Source organism: Zalophus californianus, chromosome 6 (assembly GCF_009762305.2).
Source record: "Zalophus californianus isolate mZalCal1 chromosome 6, mZalCal1.pri.v2, whole genome shotgun sequence".
NCBI classification, from domain to species: domain Eukaryota; kingdom Metazoa; phylum Chordata; class Mammalia; order Carnivora; family Otariidae; genus Zalophus; species Zalophus californianus.
This window is the reverse complement of record NC_045600.1, coordinates 114,526,472-114,549,017: the sequence shown is the minus strand read 5'-3', so window position 1 is coordinate 114,549,017 and position 22,546 is coordinate 114,526,472. Positions and strand designations below refer to the sequence as shown.

General features: G+C 55.2%; 1 protein-coding gene across 5 annotated transcripts in view; it reads right to left on the bottom strand.

The window, feature by feature from the left end:
- LINGO1 (leucine rich repeat and Ig domain containing 1) overlaps positions 1 to 22,546 on the bottom strand; it is a 189,732-nt gene that overhangs the window by 119,689 nt on the left and 47,497 nt on the right. The window lies entirely within an intron of this gene.

Below are 22,546 nucleotides of genomic sequence, written 5' to 3'. Positions count from 1 at the left end.
CCACACGCAGAGAGGTAGGGGGGATATACCAGGGAGCAGAGCCTCTGTGCTGGTATGTAACGATGTTCCTCACCTAGCAGTGGATTTGGGAGATTTCCTCCGTCCATACGGGACGGTAAGAAGAGTCATGCTTGCGCTCCCTGAGAGTCTACTAGATGCCAGATGCCGCGTGCAACATTTTCGGTACTAATCCACCTAATTTTCATGACAACCGCTCCTGTTAGCTTAGCTCTGTAGACGAGCAGACCAGAGCAAAGAGTGACGGTTGGTAACGTGACCAAGAACCCTCAGCCGGCCGGCGGCTGAGCCAGCGAACCACCAGAGTCCGCACTCCTGATGGAGCCCACGCTGAGGTCCCCGCAGTGCCACACTGGGGGGGGGCTCCACGTGGGGGCACACCTTCACTTGTTTAACCAGAACCCCGAGGACGGGCACTTAGGGGCTCCTGGTTCTTATTTCTAACACTTCTAGAAAAAGACACCCTGCCTCTTGGCGCACACATGCAAGTATTTGTAAAGAGTAGCTCAAAGGGTCTACAGATTTTAAATTTTGGTACTCCCTGTCAAACTGTCCTCCAAAAATGTCTATCCCAATGCCTGGCTGCCCTTTTTCCCCAGGGGAGCGCTTACTTTGTTCTTACTAAGAACAATTCGCATTTACTGAGCACTTACTACGCATCAGATCCAGTAACATCTCAGATGTAAAACTGAGAACTGAGGCTACCTGCCCAAGGTCACAAAGCTAGCCAGGAGCATACGGATATGCCTCAATATTGTGCAGGAAGGGAGGGAGGAAGGGAGGGAAGGAGAAAGGGAAAGTCCCGGATCCCACATACTCTTCATTCTTCTGCTCCATTTTATAGCAGAACTCAAGAGCTGTCTCTACGAAGCGCCCCAGCCTCCACACCCCCGCTCCCGTTTTTCCCTCACTCCCTCTCCAGCCGGGCTTCCATCCCGACCACTCCACAAAACTGCTCTTACCAAGCTTCCCAGAAACCTCAGTTTTGCCAGGCCCAGTGGTCATTCTCTGACACAGCTGACTGCTTCCTCCTTTGGGAAACACTTTATCTCTGGGCCCACAGGCCTCAGCCTGCCCTGGTTGTCCTCCCACGCCTTCCTCCCCCCAAACATCTGAGGCCCCAGGGCTCACCAGGGCCCCCTCCTCTCTCCTGTCCATACGCCCCTTGGCCAGTCTCCGCGGGCCCTATGGCTTTCAGTCCCAGCCGTGTCCCCGATCCCTTTCCAGCCCCAGCTGCCACATCCAGAGGCCTCCGTGTCATCTCCACGTGCTCATCCGACAGACCTGTCCAAAACAGAACTTTTCATTCGCATCCCCCAAATTACGTCTCCCTCAGCCTTGACTGCCCGTTCTCTCTCACCCCACGCCCAAGGCAGCACAAACCCTGTCAGTGCAAGCCCCGAACACATCCAGCACCCGCCCGCTGCCCCAGCTCGTCTTCCCCTGCCCCCTCCAGCCCTCGCGTGGAGCACTGCTCCTCCTGCCTCGATGGGGCCCCTGCTCCCACCCCGGGCACTAAACTGTCATGGCAGCCAGATAATGCTGCAGACTGGATCCTCGCTACCCTGCCATAAGCCAGCGGTCTCCACGGCAGAGAGAACGAGACTCTCCACAGCCTGTCCACCACTCAGAACTCGCCTTCTACCACATTTCCCCCCCCACCTCCCACACTGGCCAGTCTCAGGGTCTGTCCTTGCTGCTCTTTTCTGTCCAGAACGCACTTCCCCCAGACTTTCCTGTCATTCGGGTTTGAATGGGACCTCCTTTATCTTCCTCGGTCACCTTAGGACAAATGACCCCAAGCACCCCAGTCTCTCCCGTTTTTCATTGTGCGTATGCCCACATGACGTTATCTTGCTTATTTATTTGCATCCTTGTTGCTTCGGTGTCTCCTCACCGTAACGTAAACCCTGTAAGACAGGGGAGGAACTATGTCTGTCTCATCTGGCCCTACAGACCTATGTGTGCAGTACTTGGCATATAGCAGATACTCAGGAAATATTTGTTGAATGAACGAATGAACAGGCAGAGCCAGCTCTATGGGCTCCAAAGCCTGTGCTCTTATTTCCCTACACAAACTGCCTCTCATCTGAAGAAATGGAAAGGCACCAGAGGGCATACCCAGCAGGATAGGACCCTCCGAGGGAAGGCAGCGTGGTGGGCGCAAGGTTGAGCCAAGGCCAGCTGGGACTGCAGGCCGCACGGGACAGCAGTGGGGCCTCAGCTCTCCCTGGGATGCCAGGCCCAACAGCCCCTGCCCCATGGGGGTCTGGGGCCCTCACACCTGTCCCATCCAGGAGAGAGCCTAGGGGGCCGCCAGCAACTGAGCGCGACTGGCAGGGGACCAAGAGGCCTGCCAACAGCTGGCCTGCTGCCAAGCAGCCAAGCAATCGTGTTAGCCGGCGGAAATTGGTCCAGGGAGTTTTTTCCCTTTGCCTCCCGTTTTCTTTCTCTTCCTTTCCCCCCCTCCCTTGAAGCTGCAAGACTGGGAAGATTGATCTTTGCCTGAAACGGAGGAGATAACTCGATATAATGAACTCCGCCGTCCCTCTTGCTGTTTGGAGCTTTTAAAAAATTTAAAAGGGCTAGGGACAAAAAAGCTTGTCCTCAGGGCTCTCCCTCCCATGGAAGCCCCTGCCCCGGCGCCTGCCCCTCTTCCAACTCTCCACCTGCCTCCGTCCCCCTTCTTTTTCCCTTGGGATGTCTGGATGGAACAAAGGTTAAAAATATCCCCTTTCTCTTGCAGGTTTTAAAAATAATTTTGTTGAGGTCAGGGCTGGATCCACCAATCGCCCTGCCTTCCCTTGTCTCCACCCACCTGGCGGCCCCCACTCCTCAGAGTCACCAGCCAGCCTGGGGGTGACAAGTTGGCTCAGTCCACCTGTTCTCAAAGCATTTCCAAAGGTAGCAAGCAAGGCCGGACCCGCCCACTGAGGTGCTGCCAGAGACAGCTTTTGTGCCAGCAAAAGGCTTTTTAAAGAGCCACCTAATGACACGCAGAGGGAGCACAGTTCCAGCTGGGACCCAGGCACTGCCCCCACCTCACTGGAGGCCTGTGCCTACCCCCCATCAGCCCCATTCTCCCCCAGCCTGGCAGCCCCTCTAGCCTGGAGCTTATGGGCTCTGTGCCCCTGCAGGCATTCACATATTCAGTCAACATTTATTGAGCACCTACTCTGTGCCAGGCATTGGGCTGGGAGCTAGGAACCCAGGGGACAACCAAATCCTTCTGATTCCTGCCTTCAGTGGCCTTACATAAAGCCTGGTGGGCAATCAACGGTCACATGGGAAAGGGGGGTGTACACTGGGATAAGGGCTTTAAAGGAAAGGTCCCGGGGACTCTGAACACAGACAGTGGTCAGGGAGGACTTCCCTGAGGAAGTATCCTTGGAGCAGAGATCTGTGCGACAAGTAGGAGACCACCAGGCAGGGGGCAGGGCGGGGAGGGCTCCAGGCATTATAGGGAAGGTCTGCTCTCAGGAATACATGACCCAGTCTGGGGCCTCTCCCCTGGCGCTCTCTGGCTGCAGAGGGAGGTCAGAGCCCAGATTCCTTACCTGGCATTCAAGACCCTTCCTGGCCTGACCTCTGTCCCCAGGAACCCCTCATCCCCAGGCTCCCTCTTCAAGGTACAGCTCAAATCTTGCCTCATGGGCCCCAGCCCAGGAGTTGTTACTCCCTCTGGGCTCTCACACTAACACAACCACACTGGCCTGCTGCTGGATATTACACCCCCCCCGCCCCACACATAGGCCATGCTGAGCAGTCTCTGTGCATCCAGAGCCCCACACAGAGCCAGGAGTGTGTGCCAAGGAGAAGGAAGCAATGGGGACACCATCAGAACTTTCGGACACAGATCAGTAAGGACTAGAAGCATCAGGGGGAACGTCCTAAAGAGGCAGGTTGGGGCTCAAATAAATAAGGATTTGGGAAATGGACGGGGAGCCCAGGACAGCAGAGACAGAGGCTCGGGAAAGGCCTGAGGGTGTGGCCTCCAAAGACTGAGGCCTGCCTAGGCTGATCTCTAGCCTGCAGCCCCTAAGAAGTCATGATGGAGAGGGGGAAACTGAGGTTCAGAGGGAGCAGCTGCCTCCACTAAGCTATGCAGCCTGGCAAGCGTGACAGGTGGGTTCTGTCTACAGGTGGCAGCAGTCTCCCTTGTCCCCATAAGCAGTCATTGCCCACCAGCACCCCCATCCCCCAGAAGAGCTCACAGACCAGAAGTTGCGCAGCTATCACCCCATGTGGCTAATGGAAGGGGGACGGGAGCCTGGAGAAGGAGCTCGAACCTGGACTAGGGAAGCAAGAGACACCTGAAATGGCTCTGCAAGAAGGAGATGTTTGCTGGACTGGCATTCCATGGGCTCATCCTGGGCAAAGGCCCAGAAATGCCTCCTGCAGATTTGCTTCCTTGCCCCTCAGGGATTCTAGCCTGGCTGGGCTCCTGAGACCATGGCTCTACCCACCCAAGCCCACCTCCACCCCCAGGTGCAGCCCCTTCCCCAAGCTTTCTTAGAATCAGGGATAGGGGTACAAAAGACATCCAGACCAAAACTCCCATTGGGAAAACTGAGGCCCAGAGAGAACAGAAACTTACCCAAGGTCACATAGGGAGCCAACTTCAAAACTTGGACTAGAACCCAGGCCTTCAACCTCAGATCACGTGGCCCTTTCCTCAAGGCTGCACACTCTCCAGGGGCCTCTCCAAATCCCCTCCGCCCTCAAGCTCTGCTGAGTCCTCGAAGAAGAGTTCCTGACCACTCCCATCCCCAGGCCCAGGCTGGCTCCTCCAGAGCACCGATCCTAGATTCCTTGGTCCCTCTCTGTCCCTCCACTATGGCTGACAACACGGCCAGGTCATGGTGGGCACCCCGAGCGTGGGGGCACTTTGGGTAGGACCGAGTGGATGAGGAGACTCGACGAGTCAGGGCAGGTGTGCAAGCAGGCCCTGGGGGCGGGGGGGAGGGGTCGTGTTAACGACCAGATAAGACCTATCCCCGGAGACTCTTCCCTAGGACCACACCCCCGGGTTCATCACACCCCCTGTGCACCTGTTAATTATCCTCTGCCCAGTGACCACTCACTTCCTAGAAGAGCAGAGGTCAGCCTGGTCTGCCTGCATCAGAATGCCCACCAATTCCCTGGCCGGGCTTCCACGGAGCTGATGAGCAAGCAGCTCAGAACAAATCCCTCAATCAAATTAACGAGACACTGACCTGCCTGTAAACAGAGCAGTGGGAGCCGTGGGGGAGGGGTGGGAGAGGGCCAGAGAACAAGGCCGCACACAACACAGGAGCCAGCGAGCCCCCACCCCGGCATCTCCCCACAGCTGCCAGCACGCCTGAAGTGTCACCATTAAAGGGAAACATCGTTCCACTGGGGTTCACAGGCATTAAAGCCTCCTATTAAAGTGAAAATATCCCGGAGAGAAATTGTACCCTCAGCCATTGCCCATCTCCACGAGTCAGCAGAGGAAGTGCATGAGGGGCGGGGGGAGCACCAAGCACCTACTATGTGCCAGGCATTGGTGGTAACAATGAGGCTTAGGGGGTCAAGTGCCTGGACAGAGGTCACTCAGCCTGAGAGTGGCAGAGTTAGGATTTGAGCCCAGGTGGGGATAGGCCAGAGCCAAGCTCTCTCCTTCCACACAATCCAGACAGGGGCTGTGGCTGCCTCCCTGAGCCTCCTTGAGTCTCCCTCTGGCAGGATGAGCTCCTGGCCACCACCCTCAGCCCTGCAGGGCCTCGGGGCAGAGCTTCACTGGGCCCCCAGATGTGCGCAAACCAGGACTCGAAACCCTCCTTAGATGTGCACTCTGAGCTCTCCTGATGGGGCAACATTTTTCCCATTGCCCCACCTTCTGGACATGCCACCCTCACCTCCATTCCGGGGCCACCAGGGTTTACCGCTGAGGAAAAGGAACTGTCTTTGGAATCAGGTGACCCAAATTCTAATCATGTCCCTTAACTTCTGTGGGCCTCGGTTTCCCCTTCTGTAAAATGTAGGGACAAACACCCACCTTGTAAATTCAGTGCAGGGATTCCATTGGAGATCTGGAAGAAACCCAGCACAGAGGCTGGCTCAAGGTCAGCCCTCAGGATAGCCTACTCTACCTCTGGGTGCAGCCACCCACCTTGACTTCCTGCAAGAGCCCAGCCCTCCAGGAGGTCCTGGAGCCCTAAGGTGGCTGCCACCAGGGGAGGGCTCAGGCATAGTGAGCAGAACAAGGAGAAGAGAGGAAGAAGCAATGGGTGAAGAAAGGCCAGGTCCCTACCCTGGCCTCCCAGGACAAGGTCACGGCCCCCAGCCCAATTTTCCCTGGGGGAAGGAGGGGCTCCTGGAGGGAGATCCTGGAGAATCAAGGGGCCTGGCCCACTCCAGGGCTCCTCTGAGGCCCCTGCCTTGAGCTTGACCGCAGGAAGCACTGGCAGGACAGAGGCACTCTGCCATCCCCGGGGAGCAAGGCTCCACTGACCTCTGTGCGCTGAGGTCCTCCCTGAAGCTCCTTCTCAGGCCTCTCCCTCAGTCCTCCCACACCCAGGCCCCGCAGCGCAGAGGAGAAGACAGAGGCTCAGCAGGACTGCCGGCCTGGGTCTCTGCAGCAGAGCAAGGGCTGGAGCTGGGACCTCTAACTCCTGACCTTGTTCCTCCAAAGCTACCCTTTACCAGCACTGCTGCACCTAGGCCAGCCACGTCTGGGCCCTTCCTGAGGAGTGTCTCTCCGCCCCCTCCACAGCCCCTGGGGGCCTCCTCACTGCGGCTCCCATGAGGCTGCTCTGGCATTTCCTGCCAGAAGACCACCCTCAACCCACCTCATGCCTCCAGGCCCTCCACCCACCCCCCCCAACCCCACCCCCCCCAACCCCACCCCCCCACCATCACCAAGGGGCCTCCTGAAGAAAAGGGGCAAGACTCCCACCATTTATTGGCTATCAAGAGAGTCAATCACTTCCTCTCTGCCAATGAGCTGAGGGCAGTCTGGAAGTGCCAAGAGAGGTTGAAACAAAGAGGAGTGGCCAGCTTGGGAGTTGGTGATGGGAGTAAGCAAGGTACAGGAACAAGCACTTAGGAAGCACCAGCTATGGGGCAGGCTCCCTCTAATTTAATCCTCCCAACAGCCCTGGGGAGGGTTATACTATGACCACTTTACAGAGAGGGAAAGGTGAGCCTCTCTGAGTTTAAGGCACATAGCAGTGTTTGGATCTGAATCTGCCTGCCCGAGGCTGGGCTCTCGCCATTGTTTCCCCTGCCCCCACCCCAGGTGCTGAGTGGGCACAAGCATAGGATAAGCATAAGAAGGAACTGCCCTGGAGACCGAGCGGGGGCCATCTCCCAGATTCCCCTTGGGACAGCCTTGCCGATGATCCCTTCCTCCCCGTCCTCAGGGTCAAGAGCTGGCCTGGCCGACCCCAGGGTGGGAAGCCGCCTGTTGCCTTCCTGTGGGGCTGTCTCCCTCTCCCTCTCTCCATGCTCACTAGCAAATGAGTAAGAAGAATGGAATTACAGTTTGGCTACACAAGACACAGAATTAGCAGGATTTAATATAAATAGCTATTAAAAGTGCCTTATAATTAAATTCATTTTCCAGTTATTTGTTTTACACACACACACCCGCCTACATATGTGCACACACGCACGCGCTCCCATCCTCAGCTCCACACAGAGTGGGTGTCAGGGCCCCAGCTGCTAACCAGCCTCCTCCCTGCTGTCGTCTTCTTCAGAGTTCCGGTCCCTGCCTCTCCCGGGCTTCTCTTTCCCTCCTCCCCGGCCCTGCTTCCGGTCCAGCTGCCCAGCCCCTTCCAGAAAATGGAAACCACCGTTACTGCTGTTCCCATGTGCTGAGCCTATGACAGGCCAGACGCTTCACACTGTCACCTCCCTTCTTCCACCCAAAGATATTTTTTCATTCAATAAATACTTGTTGAGCGCCAAGTACTTAACATGCACATTCTGATTTATTCCACACACCAACACTCATTCCTTCATTAAACGACTCCATGCCAGCGCCTGGGAAGAGCTAGCAATACTTCAGCCGACAAGAGCTGAGCCTCTGCCCTTGTGGAACCCACCCCAAAGAAAGCCTAGAGCCAGAGGCAGGGCCAGGTGATGGGAAAGCCACAGATGCGACCTGAGTCGGAACAAGAGGAGGTCAGGAGGGACAGGGAAAGCCTGGGGGGGGGGGGGGATTCATCCCACTGTGAGCTCCTCGAGGGCCCAAGAGTGTCCCGTCTCCCAACAGAGACGCAGAGTAGAGACATCACCAGGGACTGTCAGCCTAATGGGACCTGAGCCGGGTGTGAGCCCCATCTCTGCCACCTCTCCTGCTGTGCCCTCAAGAGGCCCCATCAATCCCTCTGGCCTCATATTCCTTCTCTGTAAAATGAGAGTAAACCTAACCCCATCTCCCTACAGTAAAGCAGTGATTGCATGTTGAGAGGTTTGAGCTGTGCCTGGCACACAGTAAGTTCGATAAGAGTTAGCTGCTTTTGTGATTACCATTATTACTACATTATTGCTCGTACTATTATCCACCTCGCCTATGGAGTCAACGAACCTGGGGAGGAGAGAACTTAGAAAAAGCCTCGTAGAAATGGGAAGGATCATAAGACCCATCAGAGTTGGGGGAGGGGAGGCCCTAAGAGGAGCGCAGTCAAAAGTCTATGACACAGGGAAGGAACACCTCCAGCTGGTCCTCAGAGAGCTTCCTGCAGAGGGGGGCAGTGCTTCAGGCCTCTCCACCCCAGCCCCCTCTTGTCTGCTCACTGGCCTGCTCTTCAGTCCCTTCCCATAAGGCCACAGGCAGACCCCAGCCCCAGAGCCTAGACTGTAAGAGAGGGGGCACTTCAAAACCTTTAGCCTTTGCATCCAGGCATTCAACTGACCTCCACTGCCTCCTGAGCCCCAGGAGAGCCATGAAAAGAAGACTTCACCCTGCTAAGGGGTCAGATGGCTGAGAGGTGGGACACGTGTGCCAAGATGAATAAGGTCTGACACCAAGGTAAGGGCATGACCCCAAGAGGGGAACCGTAAGGCCACCAACATGCTTTAAGTCTCTGCTGAGCATCAAGCACTCTGCTCCATTGTCTTATGCAAGCCAAAGAGCCACCTTCTCAAGCAGTGGGGACTACCATGGCCCCATTCCTCAGAGGAGGTGAAACCCAGAGAGGTCAAGTGCAACTTGCCCAAGGTCACAAGACCTGCAAGTGGCAGAACTGGGGGCAGAACCCAGATCTATCTGACTCAAGGCCTTTCCTTATCCCAGGCTGCCCCTAAACCAGGAAGGACCTGCTTGTGGGACACAGGGCCAAGGAGACAGCATTCCTGGAAAGCTTTGCCTATGTGCCCTGCTTCCCACGTCCTTCTCGTTTTCCCACTGTTGCCCTCAAGGCAAATGGTCACTCCACTGGCTCCCTGCAGAGCCCCACACTCAGCCAGCCCCAGGACCACAGCAGCAAAGATTTTTTGTCCTCAAAGTAGGCAGCTGAGCTAATTAGCGAGATTCCATCCTTTCCTCAGCGAGGACATTATTTCATTATCCGAAGCCAAACAGAGCCCCACAGTGTCCGGCAAACACATTCAGGCAGTTGCAAATCGACGGGCAGCAAGAGGCCTCCTCTGGCTCGGCCTCCCCACCAGGCCTGGGGCTCTGTCCCATCTTTCTGACAAATGCCAGGTAAGAGAAAGAAGCCTGTGTTGGATGGGAAAGATTACAGGCCAAACAATAAGGCACAAAGGCCCCATAGACAACTCACACCTATTGTCACTTCCAGATGAAATCGGCCATCTCCAGGTAAAGGAGGGAGGGCAGGAGAGGCCAGGGGTGGGATTCTTGTAGCAGGCCAGGCCGCAGCCCTGGAGAGCCAAGTAGAAATACTGGGATGTCCATGGTGATGGACAGCCTTCCCTTGTGCCCACGGGACAGAGACCAGCCCCTCAGCAGGGGCACTGCCCACACTCAGCACTGCCACCTGCCCTAAACCCATTGGATGGGCTTCTCACCATCCCCCACACACGCAGGTGGCCTCCTGCCAGCCTCCTCTTCGGTGACCATGTTGTTCCCCCCTCCTTTCTGCCCCTCCAGGCTTGGTGCCACCTCTTTCAAGGGGCCTTCCTGACTGTTCCATCCTGCTCTGCCTCAGGTCTCTGGAGCTCTTCTCACAGGCCCCACAAAATCAAGCCCATGGTTCTGTCGTGTCTGCCATGCCCAGCTCTCGCCGTTGTGGTTCTCGTTGTTGATTTGCAGGTCCTGTCCTGGAGGGAAAAGAGATCTGGCCTCCTCTATCCCTCCCCATCAGTGAGCTTGGTATAGAGACAGGCACACAGTAGGTGCCTGATAAGTGTTTCCTGACAGAGCATTAGGAAATCCTTCCGTGGAGAACATTCTGGGGAGTTCAGAGACCAGGGCTGTCGTCAGTCCTAAAGCTAAGATTCTGTGTGCTCTTGGGTAAGTCAGTGGCATTGTCTTGGCCTTGGTGTTCCAGTCTGTCAAAGCAGGGTTTGAGGCAAAATGACCTCTGAAGCTCTGTTCAACTGGGAGAAGAGTTCTGGACCCCCCAACCCCCCAACCCCCGGCTGAGCTAGGCGCTGTCCGTGGTCCTGAATCTGGGAGTGGCCCTCTCTGGGGCTGGTGGGCACAAAAGATGAAAAGCCTCAGAGACAGAAGAGTGGAGGTTGGGGGCAGGGATGGAATGTACAGCCGAGAGAGACAATGTACTTGGATTGCTGGTTCTGGGCACTGCCAGGGGCTGTCGGCATGGGGCCTCATGCTCATGCAGGTGGCAGAGGTTCAGCCTCAGCCGCTAGGGAACCTACAGTCTAGGCATTGAGATACATTGAGAACCCAGTCTGACGGAGGAGGGGGCTGGAAGCACACACACACCACCTGTGCACACACAAGTACACACGGAGCAATATTTATGTCAACAGTGAGTGGCCAAACCTCACCGACATCAAGCTTCCCAATCCAGAGTGCCTTCCCAGGCACTGCAGCACTTGATTCCCTCCATATCCGGGGAGAAACAGGGAACCCCTTACAGCCCCATTTAAAAGAGGAGGAAAATGAGACTTCATTCCTGGATCTTTCTCACTTCCAGAGTGTGAGAGGCTATTGCCCAATCCCCTTCTTCCCCAAACTGTGCCAGGTTCTTGTCTTCATGAGAGATGAGACAAAGAAGGCATGTGCTGTGGAAGAACAGGCAACATGCCCAGAGCTGGGAGAAAAAGTGGAAGCCAGGAGGCATGGGGGAAGGGGGAAGAAAGTAAGGAAAAGAGAATGAGAGGAAGGGGAAGGGGTAAGGAGGGAGGGAAGAGCGAAAGAGGGAGAGGAAGGAGAGGGAGGGATGAGGGGGGAGGGAGGGAAGAGAGATGAGAGAGGGGAGAGGGAAGGAAGGATGCGGGTAGTGGGAGGGGGAGAGAGAAAGGGAGTGGGGGAGAGGAAGATAGGTTCCACTGCTATTGAGGAGCAGATCTTGGCAGGGCTCTGTGCTGGCCCACCACCGTCCGCTTCTGAATAATTTCTCCAGCAGAAACTCCATAATTATGGGTAATAACAATCACTCTGATTTGCACTGAGCACCTTTCAGCCTGAGATCTCCAAGTGCTTTGCCAACACTAATTAATTCATTAGGCACACCCGCCTCCCTGGGACAGGGTGACATGACACTCCACCCAGAGCACAGCTGGCTCCAGGGTACTCAGTGGGTGGCAGTCCCAGCCTGGGCGCATGTTGGGCATCCTGAGGTGAGGAGCTCTGAGGAGGAAGAGCCAGCAGAGTGGCCCCTCTGGCGCTGGAGCCCCCGCTCTGGCTACTCCCTCAGAAGTCAGGGCCGCCCTCTCTGTGCCCCGAGGTGCAGCCTCCCAGTCCTGGGCTGTGAGAGCAGCAGGCTGCAGGTGGTCAGGTGCACTCAGGTAGCCTCGCCCCAGCTCCGCCCTCAATCAATGCAGACCTTGGGAAACTCACAAGCATCCAAGAAAGGTTTTTCACCTGTACAAAAGGTATGGGGCCCAGGTCCCAAGGTGGTTGTGAAGCTCCAGGCAGGCAGTGTAGGTGGGAAGGGTTTAGACCTGAGCAGGGCTGTGCACAGGGAGGACATCCCGTCCCCTCTGCCCGCCAGGCCTGAAGACAGAGACAAATGCACAAGCTCTCCCTTCACAACCAGGACCCTCCTCGGTCCCCTTCAGGAGCATGGAGATGCCCCTCACTCCAAAGAGCTCTCAGCCCCGGCCCTATTGCCCACCCCAGGCCAGGGCCCACACTGGCCTAGTACCAGCAGCCCTAGGGATCTGACCAGGAAGGAAGAGGTTTCCCGGCAGGCCAGGCTCAGAATCAGGGCCAAGAAGGAACACTGGGGGCAGCAGGCTCTAGCCCCAAAGCAAGACACTCCCCACACTCCCAGAGAGTGGCCAAATCCAAGGTCATCTCCTCCCATCCCTAACAATGCCGACGGGCAAACTGAGGCACAGGGGGCGGGGAGGTGGTGAGTAACTCAGGCTTCAAATCGAATCCTAGGTCCACCATTTATTTGTGCCGTCACCTTCAGTGAATCACTGCCTCCCTGAGCCTCCATTTCGTGTTCTGGGAAGGGGTGTAATAATACTATCCCTGGGCTAACAGCATGGCCCACACCGTAGGTGTCAACAAATAGAGCTGTTATTATTAATTACGCTGTAGTCACACTTTCTATTTAACACCTTCCCTAAGGTCACATTGAAAACTCCATAATTAGACCCTCAGTTTCATGTCACCAATGTTTACTGAGGTTCTACTATGTGCCAGGCATTCTGCTGCCCACCTTTCTAACTCTTCTCTTTTGTAAGAACCCCGTCCCCAGCTGGCTGACTTCCTCCTTAGCTCCTCCTTGCCTCCTTCCTGATGCCAAGCATTTGCTCTTGCTGTTTCTTCTACCTGGATTGCCCTCCTTCCTCCCCTCTATAAAACCAAATCCCTTTTCAATCTGCCAAGGCCTGCTCTAGCCCTGTCACCTCCAGGGAGCCTTCTCTGACAGTCCCAGTGTGGTTTAACACTTAACTCCTCCCAAGTTCCTCCTCCCGTCTCCTGGGTGGGACCAGGGCCTCCTCCAGGGCCAAGACAGGCCTCTCTTCCTATCCTGTCTCCACAGCATGGCATGGTCCCCACCTCTGCTGGGCAGGTCTCCCCATCCATACCTACGGCCCCTACAGCCTGGGGGAGTGGGGCAGGAACCCAAGCCTGGCAAGGTTAGATGCTCAGGGCCCTGCTGCCTCTCCCCTTGGCCAAACCATCCTCCCTTACCCCTCTCCCACCAGCGTCCCTGTCTCAGGGTCAATTTCTCCTGGAGGCCTCTCTGGCTCCCAGCAATCATCTTGGTTCAATGTTTGACACCATGTCTTCAAGATGGTTTTCTTGGGCAGTCTGTCTATAGGTCCTTACTGTGGTCTAACGGGACAGGAGGTCTGAGCCCCGAGAACAAAAGTGGTCAGGCTGGGCTCAGCAGACATTGACCATACGTGGGAGTTGGCTTCAGGGATGAAACAGCACAAGAAAGGGACGTCCACTCAACCAGATAAAACTGACATGGGGGTGGGAGTACTACATAGGTACAGGCTGGGTCCCACTGGGAGCCCTTTCCATCTTTATGCCTTGTTCCTCATCGGTAAATGGGGATATTGTATAGACCAAGTCAAGGTGGTTTTTGACCTAAAAATACCATATAGGTATTAGGGTCTCATGTTTTCCTGCAGGGTGTCTTCAGGGAAGTCTTCTATCTCCCCCACAAGGGTCCTCAGTGTACCCTGAGCAGCAGAGACGTCACATCGAGTCCCCAAAGGTAAGGACAGAGGGTACGGAGCCAGGGTAAAGAGGAGCAGCAAGGGGTCAAGTTGCCCTAGAGAAGAAGGAGGAAGAGAAGAAAGACAGCCACAGACCTCTTATGAGCAAGGGCTGGCTAGCATTGCCCAGAACCCGGGGCTCAGCCCCCCACCCTGGCACAGACGCCAGGGCACCCGGCCCCTGGTAAGGAGCCCAACCCCCAGCTCGTTAGCCAAGACCTGCTCGTTAATCACCAGGGCTGCCTCTCCCTGCCCTGGCTCTGTCAGGCCATAATAATATATGAATAACATTCATTTATTCACCAACTTCCCACTCAGGGAAAGATATATGGCATTGTACGAATGGATTTATCCTGACACCCAGCTTTCCAGCAAAGTGAGGCTAATTTAAACATTTATGTCAAAGTCTTGCCCCTCCCGTTCCCTCCCCATTTTTTTTAACGGTGGGAAGGTGAAGGATGGGAGGAGGGTTGAAAATGCACAAGCCTGCATGGGGTGAGGGGTAGACCCAACGGAGAGGAAAAGGGATCTCAGCTGGCTTTCCCTCTGACCTCACCCCCACCATCCATACTGGCCCGGTCTCTGAAATGGAATCAATGCAAGTGGGTGCAGAAGCAACAGCACTGAAATGGGGGCGGGGGGAATCCCAGCATCCTGCTCTGCCACTTTCTGACCGTGCACCCCTGACAAGCCCATCCTCCCTCTCCGGCCTCCATTCCCTTGTCTGGGGAGCAGAGGGCCAGGCAAACTAGACACTGTCCAGGTTCTCTCCGGCTGCTGGAGCTGGGTTCTTCTGCTCTCTCCTGGACATCTCCTCACCCCCGTGGTCCATCTGTGGGCTCCGGGGAGAGAGAGGAGAAGCTCGGCTGGGCTCCGCTGCAGACGGTCATCAGCTGTGGCCAAGACAGCCAGCCTTCCAGGAGAGAAGCTGAACAGGAGGGAGTTCAGAGCAGGCTGGGGCAGTGAGGGGAATAGCCAGGCGTTGTGCTCCTCAAGAGCACAGCCTCTAGGGCAAGATGCCTGGACTCACAGCTCTGTTTTCCCATCTACTCTGTGGACTTGGCCGATTGCTTACCCTCTCTGTGCCCCCGTTTCCTCACCTGAACAATGATGACACGCGCACCTACAGGGTCCGTGGGAGGATCAGATAGGGCTGGCATCCATGAAAAGCCCCCGGCACCATGCTTGGCACAGAGAAGGTACGCAGACAATGCCAGCCAGCATCGCCATCATCAGAGACAGACAAGAGGGAATGGAGGGAAATACCTGGGTGAGGTCAGTCTGACCTGAGTCTTCCCAGTGTTTATCCCTACTTCCGCTCAAGCCCAGATCTGTCCCAGCTGTCCTATGGTAGGATCTGCTCCACTCAGCCCGTAGGAGCCCACCAGGCCCCTAAACGAGGCAGCAAGATTTCTCTTTGCTACAGACCAAGACCAACACCCCCCCACCCCCCACCCCCCACCAATGAGTACGATGCAAAATCAGGGCCTTCTCTGAAGCCCTGGTAAAGCACTTAACAGCAGGGTAGGTGAGAAAGTAGTGGGCAAGGGGTGGGGGGGGCGGGGGGCAGACAGGAAGCCTATGGAAATGAACTGCCCCCATGTGCACACACACATAGACACACACGCTCCCACACACCAGCTTTCCCATGGCTTCCTCTCCCCTCTGTGGCCTCTGGCCTAAGTTTACAAGCCCCTGGCTTCCCCCAGGACCCCCCAGCCCCAGAGTGAGCAGGCACAGAGGAGACGTACAGACTAGAAGGGCCCTGCTTAGATCAAAGGCCGGAGGGCAGCAGGGAGGGAGGATAGCCACCCATCAGGCCCGCTAATTCCATACTGCCAGGGCCAACTTGGCCCAAGTGGGCCTGGAGCATGGACCATGGCCAAGTTACCCTCAGAGCCCCCTTCCTCTTCTGAAAAAAATGGAGCTGGGGCGCCTGGGTGGCTCAGTCGGTTAAGCGTCTGCCTTCGGCTCAGGTTATGATCCCAGGGTCCTGGGACTGAGCCCCCTCACCCCTTGGGTCAGGCTCCCTGCTCAGCAGGGAGCCTGCTTCTCCCTCTCCCTCTGCCCCTCCCCACTGCTTGTATGCTCTCTCTCTGTCAAATAAATAAAATCTTTTTCAAAAATGGAGTTAATGACACCAACTTCGCAAGGTGATTGTAAAGATTAAGTGGGGCCTGTATGGAAGCATCAAGCCCAGCACCTGGCACACAGTAGATGCTCAAGTGGTACCCCTCCCCGCTGAGGCCCCTCCCTTCACTCCGGCAGTACAGGGGACACTGAAAGCAGCTTTCATCTCATGCCCTGCTGGGACAGGAGACCCCCTTAGACAGTGACGGATTGGAGCCAGCGTCTGGGGAAAAAGGTACCAGCTTATGTGGGGGCGTCAGTTTCTCGGAAATCTTGCTCTAATTGAGTGTCCTATTAAAACACACTGATTGGTAACACTGCCATTTTAATAGAAGAGTTCCTGTGTTATTTATAAAAGTCATAACTGAACAAACGTTCCCTGGCCACTCCCTCAGGGAGCCTGGCATCTGAGCCCCACCCTATCACCAGGACACCACTGATGGGACCCAGGAGGCGGCCACACCCCAGAAAGTGACCACCAAGTCTTAGAAGCCCCCTCCTTCCCCAAGCCTGGGTGACAGTTCTGAGGTAGCTTATTTTCCTCAAAAGGGAGCTTGGCAGTGACTCACGCCTGTCTCCCTGAAGCAGCCTGCTTCTGTGTTGTCAGTCAAGCACACATTCAGGACTCCTTCACCCCATGGTGGGTGGAGGGCGCCCACTGGGGTTGAGGAGAGGAACAATGAACAGCCCAAGCTGGATATGGGGAGGGTCAAGGAGGTGGTGTGAGCCTGGCCACTGAGGGTGTCCCAAGCGCAGCCCCCAGCCCCCACCCCCCACCCAGCAACCCCAGCCTGGCTGGGTCTGTCTGTAAAAGCAAAGGTTGGGCCATCCACAGGGGTTACAAACTGGCTAACAAGCTCAACTCTTCACCTGCTCAGCGGTTTTTCAAAGATTTGAATCAGGTGCCAATTTTTACAAATCACACAGAAATATGGATTTCTGGCTCCTCTTGGAAAAATCTGACCTGGCCACACAGGGCCTACATTTCCATGTGGCAACAATCAGCCAGGAACCGGGGACTCTGCTTCCGACGGTCCCCACTTGGCCTGCTTCACTCATTTCCATTCCCAGCCTGGCCTCTGGGAGCTGGAGACCCCCAGGCACTGAGTTCGGGGGTTCCCAATCTCTAAATCTATATTAAGCCCCCTGTCCTCAGCCTGGGGCTGGGGAAAACAAGGCACAGGAGAAAGAAGAAGTGAACACATCTCAGGGAGGGGGGTGAGGGGGTAACCGAACTCACAGCTGGACCCAAATTGGGAATACAATCCAGGAACACACAAACCACAGAATTTATTGTAAAAGGTTTTATTTTGTGGTTGTTAACAAGTTTCCATTTTTAATTCATGCCATTCTATTAAACCAAGCATTTGCTCCCATGTATGGGGTGGGACAGTGCTCTGACCCGCCACTCAACTGTGAGGGACGAGGCCACAGCAGCCCAGTCCAGACACAGGCCTGCACACAATCAGAGACTGTCCTGATAAGTACAGGAGCAAGGACGGACGTTCTCTGGTCTCAGATTTGGGGATATAATAACTAGTTTAAACAGCTGGAGTTGTTATTGTGCAAACATACGTAATAAGCTAAAAGCTTTGTTTCTGCTATGATTCTGCTCTTTCTGGTTCAGATATCTACACTCTAGAAATACCATTAATCTGGCCCAGGTCAGGTATAAGACACTGGAGGTAAATAATCTTCCACTGTAATTAAGTGCTAGAGAGAGAGATTCCGACAGGGGTTCTCAGAAGGAAGGGCACTAATGGCTGGGGGAGCCCAGGCAGTTTCCTGGCCTCAGGGCACGGAACCAAGTCCCCCAACTAGCTGCCTGTAGCTCTTTGCCCAAGAACTCCCCCCAGGACAGTGGTCTCAGAGGAAATGACCAGAAGGAGCTTCACTGAGGCCCTGCCACATGCCCAGCCCCTAGAGCTTTCATTTGCAACACATGGCCTCTTTGAGCCTCAGGTTTCCCATCTGCAAGGTGAGCATGAGTGATGGAGTGAGATCTGCCTGGGCAGCAGTGACCAGGGAGTAGGCTTCTGCTTCCATTTACCTCATTCCCCCCCAGAAAAGGCCCATAGGCCGCCTGAGACCCTGTTCTAGGCTATGCCGTGTGACCCCAGGCTGGGCCCTGACCCACTCTGACTTCATGCCCTCATCTGTCTTTTGAGCCCTAGAACTTGATGATCCAGCCCTGAAGTCACCTGGACATGCTTGGCAGTGGCCACAACAGCCTGAGGCTTCCTGGTACCTGGGGATGAAAGGGAACAAGGAGAGGGCCAAGGCAGCGCTGGGTGGCCTTGCTAGGTGAAGGCAGAGTGGGCTGAGGGGTTGGGTAGAGGCAGTCACATGAGGAGAGGGAGTGCAGGCCAGTGTTTCAGGCCCCTTGTGGGGTGGTGGTCAAGACTGGATGGCACATACCAAGCACATCTTAGGCTCAAAGACTCAAGTGCAAAGGCAAGATAGAGTCTCATAGCTCCAGAGAAGAAGGCCTGGGGCAAGCCTCCTCTAAGAAGCCTATCCTGACCACCTTCCTCCCTGGGCGGGGACCCCACTCCCCACAAGCCCTCAGGGTAAGTAAGATGGAGGAAGTGAGGCCATGAGAGGAGTAGATACCTGCCCAAGATATGGAGTCTCCAAACCTCCTGCGCTTCCGGCTAGGAAATCTGGATTGGAGGCTGAGAAAGCAAAACCAGAGCAGGAAAGCATTTTGGAGAAGGTACACAGTAGTCAAGACATCAACCACGAGGTCTTTGCCCCAGCAGCGACCCCCATCCAAACCCAGGTCTCCCATCTACCTGGTGAGCACCTTTCTACTTCTAGCACTCATTCCTAGGCCCCCTCTTCCACGAAGCCTTCCCTGACCCACCACCCCAAGAGACATACCACTTCCTCTGCTGGACCACCCTCTGGCCAAGCAGCCCCAGCGGTCTTCACTGCAACATCTGCTTACAGAGCTGCTTCCCCACAGGGCTGGGAGCTCCCTGATGGAGGCACTGGGTCTGACTGCTGTCACCCCAGTACCAGCTCCAGGACTGTGCCTAGCACAGAGTAGGTACTTAACAAATGTCTAAGGGAGGAATGGAGGACCAGAGGTGAGGAAGCACGGGAGAATGGCCCAGAAAGGGAGGTGCCCACGGGCTCCTGCCCCCCCACCCAGGCAGGCGTGCCCCGCCCCACCCCGCCCTTGCCTGGTTGGCAAAAGCTGCAGAATTCGGCACAAGTTATAATTAAGACGGGATGTTTGAAGAGAAACATAATCTCCGTTTCCGTGGGATCTGCGGGCACAACAGTAATTAACGTCTCATTAACATTCGCCTAATTAAGCAGTTTATGAAAGTGTATGGATTTGCATACCGCCACACCAAGCTCGCTCAGGCGGCAAAATTAACCCTTCAGGCCCGGCGGGCCAGGAGGCAGCGGGCTGGGTAAGGCCTGGGGAGGAGGAGGGGCAGGGTGGTGACACCAGGCAGCAGAGGCTGGGGGCTGCTAATAGCACCTCCCTGGCCCCACCTCCCCAGCCCCTGCCTGCCTGAGTAGACAGTTCACCCCTCCCCTCACACCTCTGCCCACTCACTGGGCCTAAGTCAGAGCTCCTCAAAAAGGCCCTTTTACAAGGAAAGGAAGGTTGCTGGTCCCACCACCCCAGGCTTTTCCTGCCCCACTGACCAAACTCTGAGTGTTTCCTCACGCAGACCACTCCTCCACCACGCTGCTGGATCCCACCCACACCCCCCAGCCTCCATGCTCTCCGGCTCTCTGCTGGGAAGAGACCTTCCACCTAAAAAATCTTTTCAGCTTCAGGTACTTCTACCTACAGAGTCTCACTCAGCCCTCCCAGCTCCCTGAGGGCTGTGTTAGCACCATTCCCTTTCTACCCAGGAGGGGAGGCTCCGAGAGGCCCAGACTGTGCCCAAGATCACAGAGCTGGTAAGTGGCAGAACCCCAGGCTTGGTGACCCCAAAGCCCCTTCCGCTTGCCCAGAGAGCAAGATTCTGGAGGCATCAACACTCCACTGCAGCAACAACACACATGGCCCCGGCCATGGGAAAAGGCAGGCTGCTCCCTGTCACCTCCCCTGAACACTAATTAACCACCCTCCCCAGGCGCCCCTCAACTCCCAGCCCAGCCACCACAGCTGGAATCAGAGTCACCTGTGCCCAGGCCACTGCAGAGGCCTCGGTTCTCCAAAGGAGAAAAAGAAAGGGACTTTTAGGATGGTGTCAAGGGTCAAGTAAAGCATTTCCATCTAAAGCACTTTGAAGCCTTGAGCAATCGCTCATTAATTATCTTACTCCTTGATCCCTGCTCCCACTGCAGTCCTGCCCACCATTTGTGCACCTGGGATGCCCGTTAACTCTCTGCCCATCCCAAGGGCAAATTAGGACAACTTTCCTCACGTAGCAATATATATCAAGAGCCTGAAAAATACTCATTCCCAACAAGCTACAAAAAGCCTAAGCCATAAAGGTGAGAAATTTGACTTTGTTACAACTTAAATCATCTGGGCGACAAAAGACATCACAAAGGGAAAAGACAAGCCATAGACAGACCAGAAGAATATACCTGCAGTACATACAGCTGACAAAAAATTTGTTTCCAGGCTACGTAAAAAACTCAGCAAATCAATAAAAAGACAAATCGCCCACTTTTTGTAAAAGGCGATGAGCAGAAGTAGAAACTTGGTGGATGAGGAGACCCAAAGGGCCAACAAACATGACAAGACTTGCCTCTGCACAAAAGAGTTCCTGGAAATGCCAAGTAAAACTACGAGATACGATCTGCACCACTAAGTTGGTGGGGATCTAAGAAGGCACAGTGCTGCATGGTTGCTGGGGCTGTGGAGCACCAGGACCTCTCATGCGTTGCTGGGGACTGTGGAAGTGGCTGCAAGCATTTGGAGAAACAGTTTGGCCTTATCTTGTAGAGCTGAAGATGCATACAGCCTACCATGAAGCAATTCCAGTCCAAGAGAAACTCTCCCACACCGCACGCAAGGAGGATGGACAATGCTCACAGCAGCCTTGTTTGTAAGGGTGAAAAGGGGAGAGGCTCTGAATGTTCCCCAGCAGGACAACAGATCAACCAGGACAGGTGAGGGTGGGGGCGGGGGGGGGGGGCGTACATATTCCCAGCAGCAGCCTGAGCACATGCATTTGCCTTCACTCCTTTCCAAAACCCCATTACAACAATAAAGGATCTTTTCTGTACATAAATCCGCAAGGACAAAGAATAGAAGAGGAAACAGCAACATAATTTGGGAAGTTGGAAAGCAAATCAGTGAGTGGTAATTGGTTTGGCAAAGCTGAGACAGCAGTGTCCCAAGTCCGGGTCCTATTACCTGGCAGAACCCACCAGAGGCTCAGACACTGGTGGTACCAGATAGCCCTGGAGAGAGGAATGAAGGACTGGTTGGAAGGCTACATAAGAAGCAGGTAGACCCCAAGAGCTTCCATCCTCAGCTCCACCCAGGGAAGGCTGGAGAGACCAGGCCAGGCGGAGGGAGGGGCCCATGCAGAACACTGACAGTGCATATGCTGATTCCAGGGCTCCGCCCCAGCCTCCCTTTCCCATTCAGCTCCAAGAGGCTCTGCCATCAGGGTTCCCCAGCCCAGGTAGGCCAACCACAGGGAAGCACAGTTGTCGAGCCTACTCACACACAAGGGACGCCAATCAGCCTTTGGTGCCCACTCCTAACTAGGAGCTACCAACTGAGCATTCCCAGACATCTGCCAGACCAGCTCAGGGACTTCAGACCATTTTGGTCAAGGCTGTGGGATGCGGCTGGCGCAAAGCAGGTGCTCCGTAAGTCTGCCAAGTGAAGTAACTGAGGAAAGCTCTAATAGGAAAGACAGAGTCCCAAACAAGCCAGCCAGGAAGGGAACAGGCCATGCAGACAGAAGGAAGCCTAAACAGAAAAACGGGAAAGCTATTACTATATGCACAGAAATCAAATATAGTATCCTTGCAACAAGAACGGGGTACAGCATGTTTTAAAGAGAACATTCAGCAAATGGAAAGGAATCCTTGAGATTTAACATGTATACAGCAAACACTCTATGAGAAGGGTAGAATGGTAACAGAGAGGAGACCTCCTCGAAACAGGCGCAGGAAGGCACAGAGATGTGACAAAGGAGGGACCAGCAAGTCAGGGGTCCCTCTGGGAAGAACCACGTCTCGTTAACTGGGGTTCCAGAAAGAGAGAACAGACAAAATGGAGGTCAGGAAATCTTAAAGGAGTAAATCAAAAACCTTCCCAGAGCTGGAGAACATGAATTTCCAATTTGAAAGGGTAGGCCCTCAGCAAGGCACAGCAGGGTGGATTATCTGCTCATGGAGAGAGAGCAGGTCCTACAGGCTTCCGGAAAGACATATCCCAGGTGGCGGGCACAGAATCGATGCCCCACCAGCTGTGGAGCCCCCCACACCAGCCCTGGAAGCAACAGCAAAGTGACGACTTCAAAGGGAGGGCCCCCATTAACATTCTGGGGAAGAGAGCTCCCTCTGGAGTTCTATACCCAGCCCGACTGTCACTGGTGGGAGGCGGCACCAGAGTCTTCAGACAGCCAGGCTCCCAACAGCCCTCCCACACACC